The sequence below is a fragment of the Oratosquilla oratoria genome, chromosome 17 (assembly GCF_046742065.1).
Source record: "Oratosquilla oratoria isolate Oo_2021 chromosome 17, ASM4674206v1, whole genome shotgun sequence".
NCBI lineage: Eukaryota > Metazoa > Arthropoda > Malacostraca > Stomatopoda > Squillidae > Oratosquilla > Oratosquilla oratoria.
The window spans coordinates 6,063,325-6,073,764 of NC_134793.1; positions in this window are offsets into that span (position 1 = coordinate 6,063,325).

Consider the following 10,440-nt stretch of genomic DNA (forward strand, 5'->3'; position numbering starts at 1 on the left):
TGCAAAAACAATACATGAATTTAAAAATAGTTTAGATAAAATGAGATATGAAGACGGGACCCCACGAGCATAGCTCCCCTTCCCGTAAAATACAACTAGGTAAATACACTTCAATGAACGGACGGCTTAGAAGACGTTCTGAAGAAAAAGTTAAATTTCGTGGATCCCAAAGCAAAGGAAGTACCTATTGTATTTACAGAGTGGGGGGGAAATTGCTCGTGGTGTAGGGAAAGTAAGGAAAAAGGAGAAGGGGAGGGATTACTGAGGGAAATGGAAGGAAATGTGTAAGGTGAGGACTTGGACCAGGCAGGCAGACGAAATCTAAACAAACGAGGTCCGGACCAATTTAGTGATGACGAAATGTCTAACAAAAATGTAAAGATTAGATGTATAGATAAGAGCAATACAGTAGAAGATGATGAGAATATTTTCCAGGGATTTAAAGAGGGTGGGGGGGGGACGAATACCAGGCACCAATAAGCAAAAGTGACCACATATTGATAGAACTAGAACTAAATGAGAAAAAATACATGAAAAGAAATGAACAATATAGAAAAGGAAGATTGATGTATGAAAAAACAAATTTTGATAAAATAAGAGAATTCTTCCAAAATGAAAACTGGGAAAGAATACACAAAGAAGATACAACAGTAGAAGAGAAATGGAATATTTTGACAAAAATCTATAAAAAAGGAATAGAAAAGTATGTCCCAAGACAAAAACAAGAAAAAGAATATGTAAAATGCTGGTACAACAAAAGTTGTAGGGAGATAAAAGACAAAAGAGACAAAGCTTGGACCAAATGGAAGAAAAACAGATCAGAAAAATGGAAAATATATACTTGTTATAGAAATGAATATGTACAAGCGTGCAGAGAGGAAAAGAGAAAATATGAAAAAGATGTCATAGAAAAATGTAAAGATCAACCAAAACTATTCTACAGATTTGTAAACAACAAACTGAAAAACAAACAAGATTTGGAGAAATTAAGACAAGGAGGAGTTGAATACACAGAGGAAATTGAAATGGCGGAAATTATGAACAAACATTTTAAATCGGTGTTTACAAGGGAGAACATACAACCTGAAGAGATCGAATGGAAAGAGAAAGTCCCCCCTGTGAAAGAAATAGAAGTAACAAAGAATGAAATATTGAACCACTTGAGTAATCTTGATGTCAGAAAATCACATGGACCAGATGAAATAGCAAACTGGATTTTGAAAGAATGCAGGAATGAACTAGCAGACATAATACATAGCATAATAAACAGTTCCTTGAAAAAAGGAAAAGTTCCAGAAGATTGGAAAAAAGCAAATATAGTACCTATAAATAAAGGAGGAAATAAAGAAGATCCTAACAACTATAGGCCAGTCTCTCTAACAAGTACAATAGCAAAAATTTGTGAAAGAATTGTCAAAAATAGATGGGTAAAATATTTAGAAAAAAACAATGTGCTCAATCCAAGGCAATTTGGATTCAGACAAGGACGATCATGCATCACCAATTTAATATGTTTCTATTCAAGACTAATAGATATAATACAAGAAAGAGATGGATGGGCTGATTGTGCATTTCTAGACCTAAAGAAAGTTTTTGACAAAGTACCACATAAGAAGTTGCTTAAGAAATTAGAAACTGAAGGAGGAATACAGGGCAAACTGCTAAATTAGATGGAAGACATTTTGCAAGAAAGAAAAATGAGAGTAGTGATAAGAGATCAACACTCAAAATGGGATGAAGTAATAAGCGGTGTTCCACAAGGAACAGTTCTGGCCCCAATAATGTTTGCTATATATATTAATGATATGGATGAAGACATGGAAAGAAAATAAAAAAAGACAGCTATAGAAGAGATGTGAAAAAGAACAGCTTTCCTCACAGAGTAATAGACAGTTGGAACAAGTTAGATGAGAAAGTGGTGTGTGCAAAAACAATACATGAATTTAGAAATAGTTTAGATAAAATGAGATACGAAAACGGGACACCACAAGCATAGCTCCCCTTCCCGTAAAATACAACTAGGTAAATACATGCACTCACACACACACACGCCACACACACACACCACACACACATACATATGCCACATACACACACATACATATGCCACATACACACACATATACATACACCACATACACACACATACATATGCCACATACACACACATACATATGCCACATACACACACATATACATATGCCACATACACACACATGTGTATATGCCACATACACACACATATGTATATACACCACATACACACATGCATATACGCCACATACACACACATGTATATATGCACAAATACATACATACGCCACATACATACACCACATACATGTGCGCGCACACACACACACATGTACACACCTCTCATGGCGCTGTGGTTAGAGCTCTGGCCTGCCACTACGGAGGTCCGGGTTCGACCCTCGCACGGGGCTGAAATAATTTCAGTATCGCAGCGCTGAGGGGTGTTACTCCAACTCTCGTGGGCGGGGAGTTGGGGGTGTGTGTGTGTGCAAGGTCATAGCATTACCCTTAGATCGGACCTACGAGCTCTGAGCTCTCTTCCAGGAGGGAAATAGCTGTCGATCACGAGTCCAACACGTGATCCAAAGACCAAGTGAATACATACACACGGTTCTTGGTATTTAATATGGAATGTCAGCATACGCGGATTTGGTCATACAATGTAATTTCAGGAACCTAACCCCTGTGTTATTTGAGGGACTCCTGTATTTGGAGTTGAATGTAGCAGGAAATGGAAGAGTGAGGTGGAAGTAAACTGTAAATTGAGAGAAGTAAGTAAATGCCTTGGGGGATTGAAAAGCATTACAAGAAATGGGCATCTGGGAATGGATGCAAAGAGAAGATTATACGAAAGGGTGATTGTGCTTACAACACTGTATTGGGGCAGGGCCTTAGAATTTAAGAGGCAGAAAGGAGAAGTTTAAATGTGTTTGAAAAGTGTGGTAAGGGTTACAAGGTTTGATAGAGGGAGCTGGCAAATAGGGCTGATGAAAGCTTATTTGGATGGTTTGTGCATGTGGAGAGCATGAGTGAAGAAAGATTAACACAAAAGAGTGGAAGGCAGAGGTGGATGGAGTGAACTTGAGGGGACAACTGAGAATGAGATGAATGTACTGGGTGAAAGGGGCTTTGAACAAGAAGGGTAAGGTCTTAAGCAGGGAAGGTAGGGGATAGGGGTGAGTGGAAGATGATTGTGAATAGGTGATATTTTGATGCAGCTCAAAGGGATTTCTTGTCTTCTCTATTTTCCACATGAGGTGAGACAGACAAAGAGGGAGTGTCACCGTGTAAGTGAAGCAGCCCTACTGTGGATGTACTGCCATATTGCATTGCTTCTGTTCCAGCCAGTAGGCAGGAGACGGGATGACCCTTTATCCATGAGAGGAAAACAAGGGTTATGGATGGGAGTGGGTGTGTGCCTTGACTGGCTAGCTCCCTTAAAAGGGGTAAAGCCCTTGGTATACAGATAGAACACTATACCATCATGTGGGGTGATTTTGACTGGTGTAAAGTTGATGCCGTCAATAATTGTTAAAAGAAAACACTTAGATGCCAAAAAAGTTGTGCTGAACTTTACACCATCAGTCAAAATTAACCCACATGATGGTACAACACAAACCAGCCTACAGCCTTTCACATGCAAAATGTACTGACCCGTCCTTGTGCATACCTGACCTAGACTGAATGGTTGATAGTACCAGACCTATATCAATATGATTATTTCCTATTTTTCCAGGCTCCCTTCGCCCCCATTTCCACAACTGAACTAATGGAATGGAAGCTTCTCCCTTAGAAATCAACAGTAGTACTGCTCATTCCAGACAACTGAATAAGAAAAAAAAAATCACACCATATTAAAATTAAATGGTCAAACCCATTGGAAAGGAAACCAAAAATTCTGGGTCTAACATTAGATACTTGTATGACATTCAATTCACATGTCAAGGACCTGATAGTAAAAATCAAACCTATTGAAAACCATCGCAAGTACTGAATTTGGACAACAAAAAATAAACTAATAACCATCTGTAAACAGTTTGTAAGAACCATCTTGGAATATGCCTAACAGCAAAGTTCAGTCAGCAGAATAAACACAATTTACAAGCAATGCCAGGAACAAAATTTTATGCCAGAATCCTTAACAGGACACACCCTTCACACTACATCTCCCAAACACCACCAACAGAATACATACATACATATACCAATGGTTTTTTCCCCCTTACAAGGGAGGTGGCTAAAGTCAAAGGTATAAATCCACTCCTACCCATTTCATCACCACATACTCCACTCTCATTCACCACCCCTCCCTCTTATATTACCTGTTCCTGGATGATGGGTCATCCCTGTATCTTGCCCACTGCCCTGGGTCAGAAGCAATGTAGCAAGACACGGCACATCCACAGCAAGGCCGCTTCATTAATCAGCACCTCTCTGTCCCCTCATGCAGAAAAAGAGAAGTCAACGAGAAATCATTTCAGGCTGCATCAAAATATCATTCGCATATACTCCCTCACTCCCATCCCCCACCCACTCCCTTCTATGCATCACAGCATCATCCATACACAACCATTCTCCACTCACCCCTATCTTCTGTCTTCTCCCTTACTTCAACAGACATTCCTCTCTTTCCTAATGCCCCTTTTACCACATCCATCCATCTCATCCTTGATTGCCCCCTCATGTTCACTCCTTCCACCTCTGCCTTCCACACCTCTTTTACTAATCTTCACTCATTCATTTCATGTGTTCTAACCATCCCAATACTCTTTCATCAACCCTATCTCCCAACTCCCTTTCCACTCCGCTCTCCTCTTCATCTCCTCATTTCTCACTCCATCCAGCCTAGTAACCCCTATCATACTTCTCAAGCACCTCATCTTAAACACATTTAAACTCCTCTCTTCCTCTCTTATGCTCCATGTTTCTGCCCTACACAGTGCTGTCAGCACAATCACTCTTTCATACAATCTCCTCTTAGCATCCATTCCCAAATGTCTATTTCTCATTACACTTTTTAATCCCCCAAGGCATTTACTTGCATCTCTCAATCTACATTCTACCTCCACTCCTCCCTTTCCTGCCACATTCACACCCAAATACCTAAGGTTATCCACTTCCTCCAGTCTCTTCCTTAATACTCCCAATTTGCTGTATCTTACCCTTGTACATCTCATCACCTTACTTTTACCCACATTTATCTTCAACTTCCTTCTTTTGCACCCCTTCCCCAACTCGATCACTAAATTCCTCAATCCCTCCTCTGATCCTGCTACAAGCACTGTGTCATCAGCAGACAACTGGTTTATCTCCCACTTTTCTTCATTTTCTTTAACCATCTCCAAACCCCAGCCTATTACCCTTGAATTTATCTCTTGCACCACCCCCATTCAAGTATAAATTGAACAGCCATGGTTGTGTGCCCATCTGTCACACTGTGTTGCCGCCCCTAAGTTCCATCTTTCATGCTTTTATTTTTGTTTAGTATGTCTCATTTTCTACTTTCCTTTCACCACTTTATGTACTATTGTCACTCACAATTTTAGTCTGTAGGCCCCATGCCTCCAATCATCCACTGTTAAAGTTCTTTTCCTTCAGTTATAGTCTTCAATGAAGGTTAAATTAAACTTGTGATGAATTTTCTTGATTTTCTTATTCAAATTATTACAACTTTCTTTTTTCAGTTACACTCAAGGAATCATATCCAAAACACTCAATTTAGGTCCTAGGTCAGTTCTGTAGTGATGTCATGATTCCTTTAGTCCAATGATCTTTAACTTTATATTTAAAAAGCTTCCCTAAGTACAAGATCTTACATTCATGAACCAATTGAATTTTCTCCTCCACCCTGTCTCTAACTAGGTCCACCATTACGAGCCTGCATGCAATATTGTTTACTCAAGCAATCTTGAATTCACTGCACACTGACTTAGGTTACATCTGCAACACGTCATACAGCGATGAAATTGGGTCCCCAGGCACTTGTTTATAAACATAATGCTGGGAGTGAAGTTATATAATTTCTCACCTTTGGGTGTGTTTATAAACAACCCATATAATGCAACCCTTGCCTTCGAACTGTTGTCTACCAAACAGCCAATCAATAAAAATGAAATTCACTATCTACTCTTCTTTCTACCTCGTCTACCTGTATGAGCCTCTTACAACAGTAACATAACACATCCCTTGTGAAGTCTCACCTTTACCTCAAACCACTCACTCTCCATTTCTAATTCTAACACAGGCTTTACTACTCATGTAAAAGCTCCTGACTACTCTTAACAGCTTTCCTCCTATCCCATATATCTGCAATACCTCCCACAGTGCCTTCCTGTCTGCCCTGTCATAAGCCTTTTCCAAATCCATGATGGCCCAAAAAACATCTTTGCCTTTTCCTAAAGCTTTCTCACATATCTGCTTTACCACAAAAATCTGATCCACACAAGCCCTACCTGTCCTAAACCCACACTGTTCCTCACCAGTTATTCCTTCTGCTCCTCTCCTTGCAGGAGAGAAAAAAAAAAAAAAAAAAAAAAAAAAAAAAAAAAATATATATATATATATATATATATATATATATATATATATATATATATATATATATACATATACATCACAAAAACACACGCCCAGATAATTAAACAAGTCCTTCAAGAAAGACCACAAATTCAATACTCCAACATCCCCCATATATAAGTCCCACTGAGAAAACTCTCCCACACCAAACAGGAACTACACTAACATGTCTGTGCTCAGGATGCATCTGTCCTGAAGATAGTACCAACACAGATTCAAACTGCCCCAGCTACAACCACCACAGAGAAGACACAGAAAAAATCTTATAACTATGCCCCTCACTAACAATCACTGAAAATACAATATCTCTTTTATATATGACATGGTTGTTGTTGTAATTCCCTAGCCTGTCTGGCCAAGTAGTCCTGTCTCCCTAAGAAATGACACAGTTGAAACAGGGTTTTCCCACAGATCCTTTATAGAGTGTATATTGTTTTGTTGGCATGCATAATTGTGTACAATGGAGTCTTCCATAATGTATTGTATAGTATGGGATGAAGTGTTGCATCCTGGACAATTATCTGTGATGTGGTCATCCAGTCTCTTCTGGTAGCTTAGAAGGGTTGGATGATGTCTGCATTGCAGTCTGGCCAGGTGGACTATGTCCTTATGGGAGTGAGGGGACTCAGAGGGATGGATATCAGGGGGCCTGGTGGTATACATCAATGTGTTGTCTTTCAATTTGTTGATGGAACAGTGAGTGATATGATTATGGATATGTTTCCTGAAGCTGTGGACCTTCTGCAGGAGAGATTAGGGACAATGTATTGATTGATTGATCCTCAGACTGCACAGTATATCGATATGGAAAATAAGCCCATTGTTTTAGAGACTTGGAATGCATCGGTTTCAGAGATATCCAAAAATGAGTGTGAACCACAATAGTTCCACTTGAACAACCACACCAAGGTAGACCACCCATATAAAACAAGAACCCCTGCACAAACTCCTTCATCCCCCTGACCAGTGTCATTATAACCTTTAACATGACCCTTTACCCTCGATGCATCTGAAGTACAAGAACCTTCTATGCAATCCTGTAGTACCTCCAGTACACCAAAACCCTCATCCAGAAATCCATTTATCATCTTTCACCCACTCCAAGACCCGCATTCCTTCCACCCCAAGAAAAAGAATGTAAAAATCTCCTGAAAGAAAAAAATAAAAATAAAAAATAAGTCTACAACTGTGGAGTGGCAGTGGGCGTCCGAGGAGAGGTGGTTTGTTAAGCTCAACGCCTACACGGAAGAGTAATGTCTAGCACGCCCAACCCAGCAGCTACGCAAAAGAGAAAAGAAAAAAAAATGGGGGGGACGTACACACTAGTTGTAATCCCTTTGAAAAGGGTTATTGTTCAGAAAGATAAAGCGAGACAGTTGGAGGCATTGTCGAGTGAGTGTAACGTCACGGCGCGGCGTCACCTCTCCAGCCATCTGGTCTCTGGGAGCGGGTCATGTTTTAAATATAATATTCGCAGCGTTAAGTGTAGCCTGAATATTTTCCTTTGCCCGTGTAATATATCAAAGTGCATTGTTGATACACATGTTGAGATCACAACCTTTTGTACTCCATTAGATCAGCGATGTAGGTGCTAGGGATGAGGGAGGGGTGGGTTTCTGGTCGAAAGGCGTTGATTAAACCAATAACTGTCACATTTCTATTTTACCATATTATTCATGTACCAACTATTATTTTTTTTACTCATTCAAGCTAATACTACTGTATTAGAAATATCGTGGTTTTCTGCATTTAGAAACAAAATTTTAATAATTTTCATGAAGACAGAAGCCACTGCCATTCCAACGAAGCACATGTTAAGGGTTTATTAAAATGGGCTATTTCTTCTTCCACACCCTACCTCCAATCTCCATTTGAATAACTAGCATATTAATTCGCTTACAGAAATAACTTATCCATAAACGTTTCAACAATATGTCTAACATTCCAATAGATTTACAATATCCTAGTTCATCATTTAGCTTTGCTATATATGACTGAGAGATAATTTGATATTTGGATATTTGAAAAAAAAAATATATATTGTCACCGAAGTCGTTTTTACTCAAACGAACCCTCAATAGTCGGCGCTGATGAAGTCCGTAGAAGTCCAATGGGATAACCTCTAACCTCCAGCATACGTGACGTCACATTTGGAAAGTTTATTCATTACTTGTTTGATATATTTCACATTTCTCCATTCGAGCTCCCACACCTTAACACCTCTGCAATACCCCAGTGTGTCGAAGTCGAACTAATACTCTCTTCAGATCAGTTCGCCCTTTGTGTCGAAAAAAGAAAGAAAGAACTAAAGCCATAAAGTACATGTTGTTCAGCCCCCAACGCCCGTGAGTTACGACAGTTATGACACTTATGATACCAAATATCCGAAGGGAACCGATCGCCATTTGGGCTTCTCGTCAGAAGACCTCCTCCTAGATATGCTGTGTTCGTGTCTTCTTGTTGCTAGTGCTGTGCAATCTGTAGAGATGTGTGTGATTACATGAAACAGCCTGTCATTGGGTATGTGTCGTCTATGTCCACTCTTCCTGTCCGCGACGGGAAACAACTGCAGCGAAATCATTAAAACAATACCAACAAAGAATTAGCCGGGAAACAAACGCCAGATACCCCAGATGAAGTCATCGTACAGAATGTACAGAACACACACACAGACACACACACTTTCAACGAACGGACGGCTTGACGAACGCTCTGAAGAAAAGTGCAGATTGAGGATACCAACGCAAAGAGAAGTGCCTTTTTGTATTTGCAGGGGGGGGGAATTGCTCGTGAGGTAGTGGGAAAGTAAGGAAAGAGGAGAGGGGGAGGGATTACTGGGGAAATGGAAGGTAATGAGGATGTGGAGGACTTGGCCCAGGCAGACGGGCGGAAGGTCAACATGAAACGACCACCGGATGACGAAATGGCAAATAAAAATGTAAAGATTAGAAGTATAGAGAGGAGAAATACAGTAGAAAGTGACGAGAATATGTTCCAGGGATTTAAAGAGGGTGGGGGGGACACAACCCCCCCCAGACTGATAAGACTAGAGGAGAGAGTTGATAAGGTGATCGAGGACTTGGAACGTAAGTTAGGTAATGTAGGCTCCATTCTCCAAAGAATTGAAAGATTGGAACAACTAGAGAAGGCTAACAGAAACTTAACTGAAGAAGTAGAGGACCTAAAAAGACAGTTAGGAAATGTAAAGGAGGAGAATGAGAAATTGAAGAAGAATAGTAATGAAAACTGAGAAAATAGCTACAGAAGCTAAAAATTGGAGAATAACTCAAGAAGGGAATAAGGTTTCATTCACTGACATAGTCAAACAGCAATTGAAAGAACATAATGAAGACTCAGTTATTAAAGTGATGAGACAGAAGGAGAATATAGTAAGAGAATTAGCTGACAAAAAGAAATGTATAATTATATTAGGAATGGAAGAGAAACATAACCCAGATAGAACCGCAAGAATCAAGGAGGAAAATTAAAGGGTAAGCAGTTTATTAAAATTAGTCCAGGAAGATGAACCAGAAATTATAAAGGAAATTGAGGAAAAATTCAGACTCGGAAAATATAGTACAGATAAGACCAGACCAATTAAGATTAAATTCAGGTCACAAACAACGGCAGAGAAAATTCTATCCAAGACAGGGAAACTAGCAACAAATGATCAATATAAAAAGGTATGGATAAAAAGAGAAATGAATAAGGAGGAAAGAGAGGCAGAAAAGCAGAAAAGAATTGAAGCTAAGGCAAAAAACGAGGAAAGAACGGAGTCAGAGAAAGAGAGATTCTATTGGAGAGTAGTGAACATGAAAATAAAGCAGTTCG